Source organism: Chiloscyllium punctatum, chromosome 36, assembly GCF_047496795.1.
Source record: "Chiloscyllium punctatum isolate Juve2018m chromosome 36, sChiPun1.3, whole genome shotgun sequence".
Taxonomy (NCBI): Eukaryota; Metazoa; Chordata; class Chondrichthyes; order Orectolobiformes; family Hemiscylliidae; genus Chiloscyllium; species Chiloscyllium punctatum.
The window spans coordinates 35,329,263-35,350,335 of record NC_092774.1 but is presented as its reverse complement, the minus strand read 5'-3'; positions in this window follow the sequence as shown (position 1 = coordinate 35,350,335).

The window sequence follows — 21,073 nt, the reverse complement described above, 5'->3', positions numbered from 1 at the left end:
TCACCTAGCTCAACCTACCTCTGGTTGAGTTCAGTTTGGTTTGGTGTTAGCAAACAGTTAGTTTTGTTTAGACTGCTGGTAGAAGGAACAGCAACATGGAACAAGTTGTGCCAAGCTGAATCTCTCTCTGACTTCTCTTCTGTAAAACGCTATGTTTGAATTTACCCGTTTTGCCATGGGATGTTTATGTGGATTGTTGGAGGAATGTGCAACAATCGTTAAATTGGGATAGTCTATTGGGTTTTTGGATTAGATCAATTAATGTTATTCTGTATTCTGTTCTCTTTTGTTTGTGTTTCATTTGGTACTCTGTAAATAAATTCTGTTTACTTGAAAACAAGGGGTTTTGACCACCTGCATCACTCCTGGAATATCGACTCTCCACCTGTTCAAAACAAGTCGAAAATTTAGGGTCTGGATTGCCATCTTGAAATGTTTGGAGAGGGTCTGGCCTGATTCATTACAAATGTATTTAAATGTGAAAGATATTGGTTCCTGATTAGTAAGTGATATTTATGAAAAGAAGGCAGCATAATAGAATTGAAAAACAGATCCTTCATGATCAAATGGCAGAACAGGCTGAGTAGGCTGAATGGTCTAATTCTGTTCCTACATTGTAAGGCCGAATCAGAAAGAACCCGTAATTTCATCGAACATTCCACTATCTTGTTTCGTTCATTAGGCTAAGTTCTTTGAACGGAAGTAACAGTTCAGCTTTCAGGGTGCAAGAGGCAGACGTACTTATATTGAGATATTTCACAGCCGTCCAGAAATACGCCGTTGAAAGCAATTTGTGAAGCGTGACCTACTCTAGGTTTCTCTAGTCTTTTTACAGGAGAGGTTCTCAGACAAAGATAGAACCACACATAGAGGAACACACACAAACACACCCACATCCTCACACATAGGCGAACACGAAGAAGCACACCCATCCACAGTAATAGTCAAACATGAGCGTACTGATGAACAAAGACAAACATACACGCACAAACCCAAACATGAAATCACGCACAATAACACAGTCAAACCAAAATGTGGGAACACACCTGCACAAAAACTGCAGAAACATTCACACACTCTGATAACAAACACAAGAACACAATCAGAGTGCTGAAGGGAGAAACACCTACTCACACATGCATGCATGCACACACACACAACCAGAAAAAAGACATCCTTATACATATAGGAACACACCCATATCTAGCTGAATGCACACACATCACACACACAAAACCATTCATGCTGTGATTTAAGAACACATATACTCACAGACACAGAATCACACCCTCAGCCTCACTCTCATAGAAGCGAACTTAGAGTAAGAGACAATACACACCAATCTGCAAATATTGACAGAAACGTCTTATACATACACACAAGCACATTCAAACACAGTTACTGAAACACAACCACAATTAGATACAGACAGAGCGACACTCAGAAACAAACAGAGATATAAACGTAGAGAGGCACAGAGAGATCCTGCTGGGGGCACAGAAAGATCTTGACACACGAACAGACAGCAAAACACAGTCTGAACAACACACTCACCTGATTAAACAAGAGCACAGCCAGGCAGATACACACCCGCACCCCCACAATGGCACTCAGAGAGACACACACGGAGTCACAGAACAATCATGGCATGCTGACAGTGAAACACACATACACGCACGCGCACGCACACACTCAGTCAAAGGAATGTAACTCCACAAACAGCATATGCACAGACACAAACACAACAGATGCACATATGTAAAACACAAACATTTATGAAGTCACAGAGGCACAGTAATATAGACCCACATAAAAAACACTCACTTCACAGAAACACTCGCATACAGAATGAATAACATTCCCAAAGACATAAACGCATGAATATATTTTCACAGAAATACACACAAAGGGAAACCGACACTCAGATGCATAAACACACTCATAATGTGTCACAGTCAGGGACATATCCAACGACAAAAATCAAGGGACACACACACAGAGTGACATCCCCACAAAGGCAATGAACCCCCCGCAACACACACAGACACACACAAACACCGTCACGCACTGAAAGGTAAACGCATGAACACACTTCCCGCCCAGCCACGGAGATAGGAAAGGGAGATGACCTGCCGACTTACTTACAGTAATGTGTCAAGGTATTGCTGGCTGTATCTGTGCACTTTGAACTTTGCAAAATCACTGCCTGTGGAAAGATCAGTGAACGGAGTGATCGGGAAGTGAGGTCAGTCAATGCACGTGAGCATGTGCTGAACTGAGACAACAAGTGTCTGGCATGGTCAATGTGAGAAAAAGACACAGAGAGCGAGAGGGAGAGACAGAGAGACAGAGAAAGAGATCGACAGAAAGACAAAGAAGGATAGATAGAGGGTGACGGAGAGACAGACAAACAGATAAAAAGGTGGAGAGAGAGAGAGAGAACGATACAGAAAGGGAGCGCCACACAGAGCGGACAGAGAGAGAGAGACAGAGAGACTGAGCAGGATTCTGAGAGATAGGGACAATGGAGAGAGGAAGAGAGGAACAAACACAGACAGAAAGAGGCAGAGAGAGAGAGAGAGAGAGAGAGAGAGAGAGAAAGCAAAGACACCTTGAAGAGAGTAGACAGGAGGTGGACTGAATAAACTCTCTTTCAATACAAATGCTCATCTCCAATCGCCAATTCAGATGAGAGGATCACCAACACCCGGAACCTTTCCTTTGTTGTAATAAAGTGTTTATTGCGAGCTGAATAGGGAGAGTCTGACAATCATCGTGGTGCAGGATGGTCCGTTTCTGTCCCTCTCCCTCTTCCCCTGCAGGGGGAATGCAGAGACCACATCCTGCCGGTCTATAACACTCATCCAAAGGACAGTCCATGAAGATACAGTGTTCGAGCTGAACCGATCACTCACAGCCAGTCCATCATATCAAATCTCTCTACCAGCCTCTTTCTATCCTCTTTCCACCCGGAGTGAAGAATTTACGTGACCAGTTGCTGCACCGCATTCCTGAACTTAGCTCGAAACTTGGGCACAGTCACGGCATAAAATAATGTGTTTGTGCTGCAGCTGAAATCCCGAAGTATTTCTCCGGCCGATGTAAAGTGAATTTTCCTGCTACGATCTGTTGCTTTAATGCTGAAGTATAAGATGTTTGCACTGTGCACTCCCCAAAGAAGTATGAAGCTGATGGATATGGTGAAGAGGCAAATCACCGAATTCTTCCGGCTTACCATCTCTGTGTCTTTGCGACTCTCTCCTTTGCTCTGACCCTTCAGGCTCTTGCGGACTCGACTGGCCACTAAAATGTACCTGACCGTCAGAGTGTTCATCAACAGAATCAACATGAATGGGATGAAAGGCGTTAAAATGATATCAAACCACTTAAACCCTCGCCAACTAGGATCAGTATAATAACTTGACTTTATGTAGCAGTACCTTGGAACATTGTTAATTATCCTCCCAGGTCTATGCCGAAAATAGAAGGGAACATTCTTTGAACAGAGTAGAATGCTTGTTGCAGCCAGAACCACAGCCAAGGTTTTGTCTGTCCAATATTTTCTGTTCATTTTCAAGCAGCAAATGGTTACAAAACGATCAAAGGTGAAAAGGACAGTGAACCAGACGGAATAGTCTGTAGATGCACGAATCAGGACATAGACAGCACTGCACACAGGGGTGATGTTCAGGAAAGATCCTGGGTAGTAAAATCCTTTCAATCGCCACAGCAAGATCTCAGCGAAAATGAACAGTAGATCTGAGGCTGCCATAGCCAGCAGGCAGCGGGTTGTGCAGTTAGAGAGGCCACACTTTCCCCGATAGAGAACAAACATCAGCAGGAAATTAACTGAAAGAGACAGAATATAAAATATAAATCGGAAGTCACTGATCAAGCATTCTCCATTTCTGCCCAGAGAGCCATGGAAGATCTCCATATCTAACTGGGACAGAGAATTGACAGATGGCAAAAGGGCATAAATTTTAAGGTGAACAGCAAAAGGTTTGGAGGGGATTTGAGGAAAGGTCTTTCACTCAGAGAGTGGTGTGTGTTCTGATAATTCAGTGCTTGGGAGGGTTGTTGATGTAGGAAACCTCACAACCTTTAACAACTACCTGGGACAAGACCAGATTTCATCGAGCCTTGATAGCACAAGCTTGACGACTGGTGCACCTCTTCAGTACAGGCGGGTTCCACAATTCTAAGAAGTACTTCTGGGAAGTAGTTTGGGAAGTGAAACATTTTCACATAATCAATAGAAGTGCTGTGGATACCAGAAATATAAAAAAGAAACAGAAATCACAGGCGAAGCTCAACAGCTATGGCAGCATCTGTGGAGAGAGAAACATCGTTAATGAAATCATTCTTCACCAGAACACATCCCTCTGAACATTTGTCAATGATATCCAAACGTCAACTCGGTTGTCTCCTCGCACAAGACCACAACATTGCAAACAAAGGACGGGGATTGATTTTGAAAAGGAAATTGAGTATCATCGTGTTAATATTTATCTATGATGGAACATTTATTCGACTGCTCCTACCATGCTGGGCGTAGTTAGAGTCATAGAGACTATGACTCTAATACTACCGTGGATGTATTCCCAGGAATATTCTCCCTAAGTCCAACTGTAATGTTATCCCTTATCAAAAAGCAACTCGTCTTTTTTCTTGACACCTTTCTTTCCTTCCGACAGCATTTCTATCCTGCAATTGTCAGCTGCCAGTCCTGTCCATCCCTGAACCATATCTGTGTAATTGCTATGATATCCGAGCCCCATATTCCTCACCACGAGCTCAGTTCATCTGTTTCCCCTGTTAGGCATCTTGTGTAGAAACAAATGAAATTTAATTTGTCAGTCTTGTGTCGTTCTCTGCTTTGAGTCTGCCTGACAAGTGGACTTGCTCGTTTTCCCTTCTGTGTCAGTCTCAGGCTGATTTCTTTCCTCACTGTCGGTCTGATCACGCGACTACACCCCCGCTCACCCACCATTACCGTAATCCCCACTCCAACCTTACCAGTTTCAATGCCCCTGAGCATCTCGAGCAAATGTCCCTGCCAGTAAATTAATTTGTTTTCTAATTCAGTTACAATCTGTCCTTGTTATACAGATCACTTATGCCCCAAGAAATATGCCAATGATGCAAAAATGTGAAGCATTCTGCCCTGCACCAGCTCCTCAGCCACACATTCATCTGCTCCATCCTCCTAGTCCTACGCTTCCTAGCTCATGGAATTGAGAATGATCGAGATACTACTACCCTCAAGGACCTCCTTTCATTTTCCTGTCTAACCTCATTCTCTCCCTTCAGAATTTCGTCCATATTTTTTCCTGTGTCGTTAGTTCCAATGTACACAATGACCTTCTACTGATCCCACTCCCCTTTCAGAATATTCTACACGCTCTCTGAGATATCCTTGATCCTGGCAACAGTGAGGCAACAGACTGTGCCTCTGTTGAGAGTGTCCCCTATCATAATTGGTCACTTGGAACCTGGCGTAGCAGTCGTTACATTTGAGCCAGTCTTGGTGCCAGTACTTGGCTGTTCATGATATATTTCCTTTCGAGTCCATCACACCCAAAAGTTTCCAAAACAACATATCTCTTTAAAATGGGGATAGCCACAGGAGACTCCTGCACTACCTATCTGCCTCTCCTGCTTTTCCTGGAGGTAACCTGTCTACTTGGTCATGTCTGCTTTTGTTGTCTCTTCCTTTAGCTGCCATCCATCAGACCCCATAGCTCCTGAAAATTCCTCATTGCCTCAATATTCCTCTCTGCTGCTCCAACCTATACAAGTGAAAAGATAGGATTCACGACCAAACATATTTACTCTAGACATATTGATCAGTAACACGTAAGCTCTACCACATCTGACAGGAAGAGTATATCGCTCCTCTGAAGGCCATCTTTGCAACTTAACAATCTACACACCCAGAACAAACTACAGCCTTACTACTGTAAAGGCCACTGCTACCGGCTAATGTAGTGCTGATGTTTTATATTTTTACATTTTAATCAAGAGACAGATCTCAATAAAACTTGTAACCAAAAATAACTCATTCTACTGAATATTGCAGATATACACCAAAAACGCAGCAAGACTAAAAACTATAAACGTACCTGCTCCTGTGCTGTGAACTCTCCCACACAGTTTCCTCCGTTTTTTACATTGTGTTGCTTTGATCTTTCTTTTCCCCAAATTTCCATCGCAATGTAATAGCACATTAAAAAAAAATACTCTTCCAGCATTTTTTGGAAGTCAGCGCTGACACCCGAACTATCTCAAAAAAGGAGCCGCTCTCATAGTCACAATTATTTCCCTTTCTCCAATTTGGGTTACCTCGAAACGTCTTGTCACTATATTACAAAACCATTGCTTGTTACAATTCTGAAGATGCATCTGTTTGATGTTCAATTTTATCAGAGCTGAGCGAGGTTTGTTTCATCATTAAAGATGTAATCCATGATCTGATCCCTCTCTGTGATGATAAACTGAGGATCTGTTAACTCACTGAATCCCACATAGTTTAGTTTGGAAAATGAACAATTCCTTGTCAAGTTTAGCAAATGTTCTAATTTCGCTGACATTCAGTCAGCAAATAATACAAAATGCAAATAGGGAGTTGTGACATTTTTATTGCATTCTCTGCACTACCTGACTCAAATAGTTTTTGGAAGTTGCTTGTTGATATTTTATGAATTATCTATACAATGCGAATCAAAATAGACAGTTCCCTACTGCAATTTCTGAATGTGACAGCTCCAATCCATTGTATAATAAAATATGATTAAAAATCAAGTCTCTCTGACTGTCTATTGTGTTCTTTCATGTCGGGGCAATAAATGTTTAAATTGATGATCTGAATACTCAGCAGATCATCGACAATACAAGATTTCATAATACTTCTTTTCTAAGTCTTTACATTGTAATGAGACAACTAAACAAGATAAGTAATATTAACTTAATGATTTGGTAAATTCTTATGCTCTAACTTTAATTAATAGTATTCTCCCCCATGCAAAATTGATTTATGCATTTTAAAGTTATGAAGCTACAAACACTTCTTCAGGGAACAACTGGAAGATGGACACAACCTTTAACAATTCACAGTGTTGCGGTGGTGGAAATGGAAAACATAGAAACAGGCCATTTAACCGACCAAGTGAATTCACTTCAACATTCCTCAGTCTTTCTGCAATACCACAGAAATGTACGAAAGTTATGGCACTGAAAGAGGTCATTCATGTCTGCATAAATTGAAAAAACGAACAAGCTGCTCTGATCCTCCTTTCCAGCACCTGGTCCGCAGCGTTCAGGGTGCTTCCAATTAAACCTGTTGGACTATAACCTGGTGTTGTGTGATTTTGAACGCTGGAATTTCCACATACTAACACCATTCTTGTAAATATCTTCTCTACTCTCCTCAAATTAATTCTGTCCTCACTGCTCGGTGATGACCTGTACTGTGCACAAAACCGTATGTGTGTGAGTCAACCAGCGTCTCATGCAGTTGCAGTCTTACGGATCTTGCAGGGACGGAGGAATTTATTTTGAGTTGGCTCTGGTGCAGAGTGAGAGAGTAATAACTTTGTGATGGGTGATAAGGTATTAAACTCAGTGTGGATGACTGATCAGGCTTTGGGCCATATAATGGATCTGGATGGATATAGTTGAGGCGCAAACTATATGAAGAGTGGGGTTAGTTTATCAGTTCCTCAGGAGTTAGTATTAGTCTTTAATCGCCTCACTTCTGTTCTGATACCAGCTGATTAGTTACAGAACAAGCCAAATCCTAAATACAAATCCAGTTTGATGGATGATAACCTTACTTATTTTGATTTAATAATGTGATCTCTTGCTCAATCGCAAACACGCAATGCTGCGAATATTATTTGCACAAGAAAATACGATTAAGTAGAATGAATCAAACTACTTACTTAAAACGCAGATTCAAGAGCAATGAACACGGATGAACTGTATAATTCTCATTCCCCTCAAAACATCCGTAAATGAAAGAAAACACGTGACCTTGACATATTTTACAAAACATGACTCCCAGGACCGTTCCAAACAAAACAACTCTCACATAATATTTACACGAGAATCCCTGTATCTATCACTTGGTGAAATGTCTTGTCACTGTCACTTCTAAACTGGAACTGCAGTAAATTCCTTCATGGAGCTACCACAGTGTCAATGTAATTAGCTTGAAACAATCGCTTCAGAGATTTTTCTTGTCACAACACTTTTGTCTGGGACTAATACAACATTTTCATTCCAAAGCAATATAATTTACTAAAACTCTCACTTCCTTCACATGAGCACGGATCTATACATTCACTTAGTTCCAGGGTCTTACAGGAACGGAAAGAAATGACAAAAATGATTCAAGTGAAAGTAATGCTTTCTCAGTTAAGGGTTTCTTCCTTAATCACAAATTCCAGAACTCTTCAACAAATCTTTCAGGCTCCATCAATGCCATGCTGGGTTGAAAGCATCAAAAATAAACGAAGGTTCACTGTAGCCAAACTTCAAATGCAATTTTTAAAACAATTGTTGTGATTTCAGAAATAACTTGAAGTTAACCATAACCTTCAGATGCACAGAGAAGCCTACTGAATATTCACTCAAAAAAACCGCTGAACCAAACTCAAACTAAATGATATTGCACTCTCTACTTTAGACATCCACCGCTTATATTTTGCCAAAGTGTTTCCTTTTCTTAATTCCACCGAAACTCTCCATAGTCTCCGATTGAAATGGAGATTTCAGGAATGTTCCAAGAAGAGATGAATAATTTCCAAAGCAATTCCTGCCGAATCTGCAAGATAGGGTTTCCACAGAGTCTCTGAAATCTGAGACGAAATGGCTGATCATCTGCCACTGTGTGACTTTGGGCACAATATGCCCATGTATCATTGTCAGTTGCAAAGTGAACCCGCACACAATCCTCAGACCGATTCACACAAATTCAAGGCACTTACCAGGAATTGCTACAAATGGAAAGGTCGTGTAAAATATTGTCCGCACATGACGAAATGAAAGTATCATTTTCTGCCTGAATCTCTTTGTGCAGGCAATCTCTCTTTACTCAATACCGAGGTGATACAATCAAAAGCCTTTCATTTATACCTGCTGACATCACCTGGGGGACTGCGACATTTCAATGTGGTTCAATTCATTTATTTAACAATTTGAACAAACAAGTGATACCAGTGGGTATACTCCCAGCTGTCACATTCTATTTTAAAACTGAGGTTTATTGGATAATACAAATTTAAATCGGTCAGTAGGAAACATTGGAAAAAGGCATGTAGAATAAATTTATAGAATTCTTACAAAGTGGAAGCAGGTCAATGGGCCCATCCAGTCCAAACCGACCCTGCAAAGGCTATCCCACCCACACCCACCTGCCGGCCTTGTGAGACAGCAGGACTAACTACTGAGGGTCTGTGCCGCCCTGTATACCAGCATTGACACCCCAACACCATCTATCAATCTCATTTCATATCAGTGTTCTTCCCTCGCCTTTGACCATTTCGAAATTAAATTCCGGTTGTAAAGTGTCTCTCTGAGAAATGTTCTCCTCACGAGAGGAATGTGGCTTCCAAGGTTCCTTGTTCTGTCAAGGGATGATAGTTGGTTAATGGAGACAACACATTGTAGTTTTTCAAAAATCTAAAGTCACAATAGAATTCCTCACCTTGCATGGATACAGCTTCTGAATCAAATAAATCTTCTCCAATTCAGGCAATAATTGAAGCAAGTAAAATAAGTCACTGAAAAATACCCTCAAAAGTTGCATGATTTCTAATCAATACTGATCCTCTGACCAGTACTTGAGTGTCCTGAACATGTTTCAGAGCTGACTCTGAGACACACGATCTGTGCAGCACCACATGGGGATGAGTTATTCTCTGTTCTCTGCAGTGTACTGCACATGTCCGAAGTAGATACCGAAAACATCTGACTGATGAGGGGATGGATCAGCTTCAAGTGAGATAGTGGAGTGAGTCCAGGAGGGATTTGCCAAAGCAAGGATGTAGAAATGTCAAATTTGGAAACATTTCAGCGGGTATCAATGCTGCCAATGACGTGATGGGGAAATGGGACTTGGCTTGAGGACTGATTTAGAACAGAAAGCAGAGAGAAGGAATAAATCTGTCATTTTCATGTTGTTGGGCTGATATTAGTGAGTGCCACAAGGACCATTTCTCCAGACACAGCCATTTATTATCTGTCAATGACTGAGATGCTGGGATCATGTGCGACGTTTATTGATAGCAAAATGTTAGTTGGACAGTAAAATACACGGAGAGCGGGAAGGACAGGTTCAGTGAGTGAATTCACACACAATAGTCAGTGCACTTTAATATAGAGAAATTTGTGGCATTGTTCATTCATTTCTCACTTGGAAAGATTTCAGTACATCCATAGTCATTTAGATGCTTATCCTATTCATAAGTCAAGAGGCAACAAAAAGCCGTTAGGTCCATTTAGTGCCAGTAGTTTCCATTATTCTCTTCAAAGATTTACTCATCTCAGACATTTCTAAATTTGTGCAATTCAACCCTAGGTTTACGTCATTTCACTCCCTCATCACTGAACTCTTGCTGCCCAGTTATATTATGGTCAATCAATCCTGCACTCAAACAGACATGAATTCCCAACTCCCCAAATTTATTTTTTTGCTTTTCATTATCTATGAAGTCAGATTGTTGCTGATTGAACGTCAAATGGCAGATGTGGACAAACATAAAGTGACTGAGTGAATCTATCAGAATCATCATTCCTGACTTGACAGGAGCCTGGAAGGTATATTGCTTCAAAAGTGCCTAGGTCGAGAACATCACAGAAAAACTTCAGCATATCTTAAGGTGCGGGGTTTACTAGGTAGGGACAGAAGCAGGAAAGGGAAAGTGTTGAAACTGAAGAGCCCGTGGTCCTGGTGCACATTTACACCAACAATATCTGGTCGTGAAATCACACTTTCGAGGCCGGCATCCTGTCATTAATCTCCCATTTATTACAAATGCACTTCCTTTGACAGTCGCGTCTTACTGAGTCAGGTGTTCAGCATCTCAATATTGCTGGCATTCATTCTTTTAATTCAGACCGGGCTCCCTGATTCGATCAGTTTCAGAGCTCCAACCAGGTAACTCATACACTATGAGGTTCAGCTGGCTGATCTAATGACAATAGCAGGGAGAAACAGTCATTAATCCCAATCAGTAAAATGTGGCAAATCAGGCAAGAAATTGAAAGGCTGATCCCGTTGTTATTCTGAGTACACATTAGGCCAATGAAAATGCGGCTGGAAGCATTGGTTGAAGCAGGAAGTACTTTGGATGTATCGATGATTTGTGAGGGTTCTGGGGCTGGTGCGATCAGAATACATTGGAAACGTGGGTTTTGCTTTAATTGGATGGGGATTTCTCCTGTTCTGGGGAATCACACTAAAGGCATTGTGGAATATTTGCTCAATCTTTGTCAGAGTGTTGGGAACCTGGAATAAAGCTCAGTTACAGGGAGATGAAACTGGCCACTTGAAGTAGTAAATCTGTGAATGAAAGAGAAAAGCAACAAAAACACGCTCCGAATCCATGAAAATGATCTGCTTCAGAATCCGAATCTTCAGGATCAAACCCTTCCCTCACATGTCTCACAAATTCGGGGACAGAGTTCTTTCTGGAGCTAGACTTTCTCATTTTTAGGGATATTCTCAATAATGTATGCGTTATGTTATACAGTTACTATCAAGATCTCATCTTTATTTGTTATTGCTTATGATGATGCTTGCTGTATTTGGACAGAAATAGCACTTTAAAAGAATTAACTTCTTAAATCTTAGGTTTGAACTGATACAAGAGAACAGATATAAGCATGCAGCAAGTTAATTTGTTTACTCCAAAACAAACAGACACAATGAAAAAGCACGAATTTACAATATTATTGTATTGGGGAAGAGTGATCTTAAAAGACTTTAATTGTTTATTAAGATGGAGAATAAACTGTTTCAGTCTGAAACTTGGGTCCTGGATCTAAATAACGATTTGATGTATAAATAAGCAATGGTGGATTGAGGAACCTTAGTTCAGAGGTTCTCAGAGGAATTGACATTTGCTGAAGAGGAAGAAATGCCTGAATGGTTTTCAACAGTGATTCAGGTGCCTTCAGGTCAACAAAACAACAGGAAAGGTGAGATTGGGCAGCCCTGCCTGACTGTCGATCTGATCGAGAAGCTTTCTGTTTGCCAATCAGAAGCTTTCTGATTAAGGTTACATTCATAATGTTGGTGGAGACTAGTATGGTTCATTTGTAGAATCCCTCTCCAAATCCGACTTTGGAGAGAACATCCCACATAGATGTGTATAAGATCGTGTCAAGGACCTCCTGGTGCAGGCTGATGAGGCAGGTTTCCAACTCCCCTGTCCTGCACAGAGGTGATTCTATCCCTGAGAATTGTCAGGCTGCCTGTACAGATCATATTTGCTCGGGGTGAATCACTGATCCCAGAGCAGAACTGACCCAGATGGGTGATGACCTTATTCAGTACAATTTAATTTACATTCATCAATTAAATTGGTCATCAGTCGTCCCTGGAGAAAGTGAGGACTGCAGATGCTGGAGATCAGAGCTGAAAATGTGTTGCTGGAAAGGCGCAGCACGTCAGGCAGCATCCAAGGAGCAGGAGAATCGACGTTTCGTGCATGAGCCCTTCATCAGTCATCCCTCTCCACTTCTGATTGCAGATGAGGGGATGATACTTTTCCACATGGATTTACACTAACTACCTGTTAGAAGGTTTATGTTGTCCTCTTCCTGCAGGTCCTGGCCAATCAAGTCACACAGAATTGAATACAATTCGGCTGGTAAGCCGTCACTTCCTGGTGTATTACTCTTTCCTGACGACTCGAGGTCCTTGGTCAGCACACCCAGAGATAGCGGCTGTTGCAGCCTCTCCCGGTTGCTGTAGTCTAAGATCTACCAGATAGGGAGGAATGACCGGGAGGCTGCGCTGTCTAGGGGCTTCTAGTCACATAGTCTGGCATGAAAGGATTTGCTGATCCTTTGGATGTCAGGTTGAGATAGCCTAACAGATCCACCTTTTCCCTTCTGTCTCTGAGAACAGAGCACTCCTTGTGCAACTTCTCAAATTACAAACATGAGCACGTCTATCTTGCTCCATGGTGTGGACCCTGGACAAGGATATTACCTTGGAGATTTCTAAGGTAAAGAGCGAGGCTTGTTGCATGTTTACCTCCTGTTGATCCTCCATGACATCAACCCACATCGTCTGCAGCAGGTGTAAGTTCTGCACACTTTTCCGGAGTTTTCACAGTTCTCCCCCGTTGCTCTCTCACCTTCAGAATAACTTTGACAAAAAGGTCCTCTTGTTGTTCCCCTTGACTGTTTCCCAAAAGTCTGAGGTAGACTCAAAGTGGGGTTTCACGTTTCTCCAACCTGTGGAATCCCTTTTGAGATATTCCATGTTTAATGGGATCAGCAGTTTCATATTCAGTTTCCCTGCTGACCAGCAAGAGTCAGTGGTCAGAAAAGAACACCAGCTTGATATCAGTGAATTTGACTGAAACCGATCCCAACCTCTCCAGTCTCACTTCACAGGTGCATCACTCGAGCCCTGGTGAACCTCCCTCGTACAAGTCTGCATGATTTTTTTGTTTTCAGATTGCGGCGTTGGCAGAGTCCTAGGTCCATTTGGTTCCAATCACCAGGCCAGTCGCATCCTTCTTTCGTCTTTGCTGTCTCATCTTCATCTTGGTCTTCTCTTCCTTCTGGTGGTGAAAGTTGAGGAAGGTGGCATCAATGGTGTCTGAAGCAGCAGTGTTGTGAACCTGGAATAGGAATCCTGGTGTCGGTAGGGGCGCCGGTGTGGAAGGCCCATGTGCACAGTCTCATTACCTTGACTGATTACCGTGAATCAGTGTTCATGAGACAGTGGAATAGAGATATAAAACTCGGAAGTTTGCAGCATTCACTGTCAAATTCAATCAAGCCTGACAGATATGCAAGTCTTCACCTTGATTGAACATCGAATGAGTTCTTGATAAGACATTGCCACAGGGTTTTAAATATCCTGTACTGTTTTATGCAATATCCTTCCTGGGATAGAAACTAAATTTAAAGTATGCGAATGACATTGTTACAGCAAACTACAGCTCAGCCACTGCCATCGGAAATGACCTGCATAACGAACTAAAAGAATGTCATAAGTCACACAAAAGCATCTGATTTAAAGTAAACCGAGTGGACGATAACCTGGTGTCGTGTGACTTCAGGCCTTGCCCACCTCGGTTCAACACCGGCACCTCCACATTAAAGCTGAAAGAAGCCACTTAAGTCAGAGAGATCCCACACACAGTCCAGAAGATATCAGGACAAAGAAGCAGGTACCTTGGGAGTAGGAAGAATAGCCCCAACCCAAGTTCGAAGAGCTGTAATTGGAAATTTTAAACTAGTGTGTGGGCAGACATTACAGTCTCGACGATTACTGGGGATAGTGGAGGAAAAGACTGATTGTTTTAAATGTTGTGTATTGATATATATATTGCTTATAAAAGATGTGGTTTATTATCTTTTATTATTATTTAATTATTAGTGTTAAACGAGGTCCACTAACTAAGCAAGTAGATTAGTCCATACGGTTATGATGGTTTCGGTGTGTACTGTACCTTTAAGAGAGAATGTACATTTAAGAGAGACTGGAAGCTGGTATGAACTTAGAATGGCACAGAGTGTGCTGAAATAATTCAAAATGTAACATTTGACTGTGAAACCAACACTGCAATTGTGTTGCCATGGTATACAACAAATTCGAATTTGGCCAATCAGTTTAAACTAAGCCACAAGATTTCAAAATTCAATCAAATTTGAATTTAATGTTTTGGTGACTTCAAACCAATGATATGATCTGATGTTCTGGGGTATAAAACCGGACATTTTGAACATTTAGGTGAGAACAGAAAAGAGCAGCCCCAAACATCAACAGCCTGCTGTCCGAATTACACTCTGCAAGAAAGGAACTTGTGCAGTAGAACACCAAAGCTGATCTAGAGAAATCTACAAAGAAAGTTTGACATCCGAAGATGCCAACTGCATTTGAAAGTGAGTTGCCGTAAATCTCGGACCAGTATTATGCAGTGTAAGGTAAAAGATAGTTTTCAGATCAGGAGTTATAAATAGTGGCTTGAATGTTCTCTGGTGGACTTAAAGAATAGAATTGTTATTTTTTTCTTTAAACAGTGAAATCTGGGATAGTTATGAGTTGAAACTGAACAATTTAGGCCTTGTTTCTCTACAACTTAGGACACAGGGTGTAAAAGGATAAACTATTTTCGCTGTTTGGGGATTCGAACACACGGGGGCACAGTCTGCGAAGTAGGGTCATTGTGTTCAGGAGAGATGTTAGGAAGCACTTCCACACAGAAAGGTTCGGGGGTGTTGAGCATTCTTTTCCACAAACAGGACTGGATGCTGGATTAGTTGTTAATTTTCATTCTGAGACAGATTTTTTTTTGTTAAACGTAGGTGTTAAGGGATAAAGTACAAATAAATGTATATGGAGTTAGGGTTCAGATCAGCCATTGAATGTCAGAACGAGCTCTCACGGGGAGGGGGGTGAATGGCCTGTTTCTATATCCCTATGATTATTAATCTCGTCCTATAATCAACCCAAGGCATTGACATTTTTCCTAAAGTGTAGTGTTCAGAAGTGGGCAGAGCTCAATTTTAACACAACGCAAGGCATTTGATTTTCAAGAGTTCAATTCCAGTCTGTTTCCCCCAACTGTGGATGAAACGGTCAATTATAAAGGTTTGATAACATTTCACTTCTCTTTATATCCTAATTCCAATTTATGCATTTACTTTTTTTTTGCAAAACTACCCAACCTGCCCAATCACTTCCAAAGAGAAGTGTACACCTCCAAGTCTTGAAAATATTATGCCTCGTCCAGAATTAGGCCAGTTCATTCATATTATCTCTCTTTAGAAAAATAATGAATCTTTCTCACTTCCTACATGATCTGCTAATTGTCTGGCCGTTTCACTGGGTAACGGTGTAAAATGCATCTAGAAATATCCCACTAATGAATAATGATTAGCTGCACTATTTGGAATACTGCAAACAGCCTTCATTTAAAATATTGCTCAACGGGAGGACAGAAATTCAGAGAATTTAACATTTCACGGACATGTTTTTAAATTCAATGGACTGAGCTTTGCTGTTGGCATAGACACACCCAATAGCACAGCAAAAGTAGAACGCTGCTCAGCTCTATCTTCAACCTTTATACTGGAACAGGAGGCCATTCACCTCTAATTTCTCTCTACAGATGCTGTCAGGTATGCTCAGGTTTTCCGGGAATTTCTGTTTTTGTTTCTGATTGAGAAGATCCGTAGTACTTCCATTTTTAATGCAGTCCCTTCTCCAGCCTTCCAACCAGCAGGAAGGTATTGAGCAGGTAGAGTGCGAGAATTCGGACTAGACTGCTCATCCACGCAACCAAGTCATGTTCTCAGGGCATTGCTTCAAATCCCACTGTGGCAGATGATGGAATTTCAATTCAATGATTTTCTTAAATTTAAGAGTATAATGATGAACCCAGAATGTTTCTTTGTTGGCTCATGCCTTTTACAGAGGCCATCCTTACCTGGTCAGAACTGCACGTGGCTCCAGACTCACAGCCATGTGGTTGACACTTTACACCCCTTCAGACAATTCAGGATGGGCAATAAATATTGGTGCTGTCCAGCAATGCGCTCATCCCATGGCTGAATGACAGAAGCCTTCCTGAGAGTGATACAGAGGAAGTGGAGGAAGCAATTTAGCTCATTCTGAGATGGTAAAGTTGAACAGGAGAGGGCCCTTCAGTCCCACTCGTAAGCACAAGAATATCAAAATGGCACAACGTCAGTCCACACGGGTTTCCATGAAAAAGGGAAGGGATGAGGGAACGGGAAGGTGTGAGGAAAGGGGGGTGAATGAAGTGTAATAACAATTGGAATGGGAATGAGGGAACAGTCGGTCAGATGGAGAGAGCTTGTCCTGGGAGGCAGTAAAACATGGAGGCAACTAATTATGGGGATTGACACAGTGAGAGCCAACGCTTCATATTGATGTCTAGAAATTTGAATGGAGGGTACTGCCCAACACGACCTTCCACTCAAATTGATTAAAGCTGGAAATAGTCACTATTACCCTGTATTTTATCATCTCGATTGTGTATTTGTTCCGCTCCTTTTCCCGGCATTTAAGCATTTATATTTGCCTGCATGCAAACCTTTTGCTGTTAATCGTCTCTCTGATCCCTTGTATATAGGCCACACTGTTCCCCAGTGTTTCATTCTCTTCTGATTCCACCTTCTCTCCCTTTGGATTTAAGCCGCTCCCTGTTACTCTGCATTTTAGCCATTCGTCATAATTCAGTCCTCTCTGTTAACTGTACATTTTTAAATCCTGATTCTATACGTTAAGTAATTAGTAAATCATAGAATTCTTACCTTGCTGTCCAACAAGTTTACACCAACCCCCTGAAGATCATCGCACCCAAACCCATTCCCCCACCCTATTACTCTACGTTTCCCACTGACTAACGTACCTAACCTACACTTCTTTGAAAAGTATGGGCGGGTTAGCATGGCCAATTCACCTGACCTGCACATTTTTGGATTATGCAAGGAAACCATAGCACTTGGAGGGACTCCACAGAGACACGGGGAGAATGTATAAACTCCACGCAGACAGTCGACCCAGGCAGAGATCGAACCCGAGAGCATAGTGCTGTGAGGCAGCAGTATACAACACTGAGCCATAATGTGTTCTACCCTATTGATCGCTACTTAATCCTGTCTTCATCTGCATTCGATCCTCTCTGTTCACCTGTACGTAACCATTTCGCTCTTACATTGTTTTCAATCCTTTTCTTGATCATCTTTATTTAATCGTGTCCTTTTTTTGCATTTAGTACTCACACACCTACCCTCCACTGAACGCGCGCTCCATTTAAATCCCAACAATCACAGTCTTTAGCCATCTCTTTATTCTGTGTCCTTCCATTGCTCCATAATTCGCCCTCTCACGACTACTTTCTGTTTATTCCTCTCCACTGTCCTCTTCCCCGTGACTTAATCCTCCTCCTACACTTTTTTATTCAAACGACAAATTACTATATGGTCTGTATTTAGTCCTCTCCCTTTCTCCTGTATTTAACTGCCACCCTGCTCCACTGCATTCAACACCATCCCTATTATTCTCTATTTTCGCTTCTTCCTATTAAGCTGTTACTCTCTCTCCCCTTCCACATAAACTGGTAACCCATCACCAACTCACCCTGCAGTTACGGGTGCATAGGATATCACACTGACAAAACTGATTCCTAGAGTGACCTGTAACTCTGACATTCCTCTTTATATCTATCAGCCAGGACTCCTCAGTGGACCAGGTTAACATTCACAAATAGAGAACCCGCAGATTCAATGAGATCCACCTCATTACAATTCCTACAGCTTTCTCTGTATTCGACCTATCTCTGTGCTCCTGCAATCAGCACACTTCCTCTTAAACTCCACGTACTTCTCTTCAATTACATCACATTAATTCCTTTCCCTTCTCTGTCTTCAACTCTCTCCCAGTTGCCCTCTTTTCAATTTTCTTCCTATTACTTTTGTTATGAGAGTTGAAGGCATGTATGGTACCTTTAAAAGAGAGAGAGAAGGCTGTTTTAGCAGTGTGAGTTTGCAGACACCTGTAATGTGAATGACTAGCAGTCTCAAAGTGTAGTGGAAAACTGAAAATAGGCAACAATTTGGTGGGGATGTTCACACCAGTTCAAATTAAAGCCATCTGTTTGCATGATGCCCCAGAATTCTAAACCCCATTCGAATTTGAATTTTACTGTTTTGACAACATTGAACCAATGAGAAGATCCAAGGTTTAGGGAATAAAGAAGCCCCCATTTTGGACAGTTGGCGAGAGTTAGCGACCAACTGGCATCATCAGAATATCTGCTAGCAAAACACTTGCTATCAAAGGTCCTTTTTCATAAGAAGCATCTTTAGAATAAACGACCGTAGATGACCCAAGGAGCTCTTCAGATGAAAGAAGACATACACCGACGCCAACAGCTGCTTTCTTGTTTTGAAAATGAAGTTGACGCAATTTAAATAGGGGCTTTTATTGTCATAGAGTTGAATGTAGATTACAGTTCTTTAAGAGGAAGGACGGTCAGACTTGTATGTATTTGTTGTTTAATATTCACTTTTAGAATTAAAGAATAAAATTGATACTTTGCTTTAAGTATTGGAATTTGGAGAGTTCTCTGTCACTCATACTTTAACAGATTGTGAGTTGAGGTGAGCTTTTCTCTGTGTTTGTTTTAATTAGCAGAAGGATTCACTGCCATGTCATAACACTCTCCACTCCACCATCTCTATTCCTTCATATTGAGCTCTCTTCGCGTTATTCCCTACTTAATCCTATCCCTTCTACTTGATATTAAATCCTCTCTCCTTCCCTGTAGTTAATCATTTCTTCGATCAATTATATTCAATCTTGTTCCAATAAAGCTCCATTTTCACCTTTCCTTATTACGTTGCATTAAGTCCCATCCGGTTATCCAGTATTTAATCCTCTTCCTATTACTCTCTGTTTAACCCTCTCATTGTTACCTTCTATTCAATACTATCACAATTATTCTGAATTGAATTCCCTCCCTATTAAAATATTGTGTCCCCTCTGTAACTTTCTGTATCTTCCACGATGCTGTTCAATTATTGTTCCCTATTCCAGAATATGCATCTACTCTACTAAAAACAGAGAACAGTCGTCCCTGCCTGATCAGACTCCACTACCTCTCACACGTGACCGCTGCTGCCCTGTGTTGCCGCCCCTCTGGCCGGCGCTTGAATTGCAAATTTATTCCAAAGCTCGACAGGGGCACAGCAGCCGAACCCCATGTTAGACACAGGACTGTTCATCAATAAGAGGCAGGCATAACTTCAACGTACACTCATATTTACATATAAATAGCAGCAGGTCCAATGCATAGCAATATTTATGTACAAACTGGAGCAGCTCCAATATAAAGTAATATTTATACATAAACTGTAACATTTTCAATTCACAACTTTTATATATTAACTGAACCAGCTGCAGTAGACTTCAACATTGACAGAGAGACAAGAACGGTTCTAATATACCATATTTAAATATGAACATGGTCAGTTCTAAGACACAATTTCAAGACACGAAATATGAACAGTTTCATTACATATCCAATATGCGGCAAGATTGACGTATAAACGTAAATCCTTCAAAAATGGAAAAATATTTCCACATAAACCTGTTCATCTGCAACTCACAGCAGATTCATATGTAATAGAGCACAGGTCTGAGATACAGCAATACTTATATGCAAGCATGAACAGCTCCGAAACTAAACAGGAATTGAATACAAACATGAACACTTTCCAGACTCAACAATATTTATACTTACAAATGAACAGTTCTAATGCTCAACTATATTTATATAGAAGCTGGAACATCTCCAATGCAAAAGAATATTTCGATATAAACACACACAGTTACAATGAACAATAATCTTTGCACGTAAACATGATCTGCTTCTATACATGGCAATATTTGTACAGACACACAGCTCCAATATATACTAATCCACATACTTTAATATTGTGCATATGAATGACATGGACGAAGGAAGCCAATGTGCTGTTGCCAATTTGGCAGATGACACAAACATAGTTGGGAAGGTTGCATCGGGTTCAGAGAGAGTGTCAACGGTCCTGAAGCTGTGACTCTGATTTCTCTGCATGGATGTTGCCAGATCTTTTGAACTTTTCCAGAAATTACTCATTTTTTCAGTTTATCAATATATCGTTACTTCAAAGATGGACAAAGAGCTGAATTCCAGAGGTGAGGTGAGAGTAACATCCATGTGTCCCTCACAAAATGACAATCAGCGGCACACTCCCAAAGAGCTGATGTCATATCTGGCACATCGGAAGATGGCTGTGGCTTTTGGAGGTC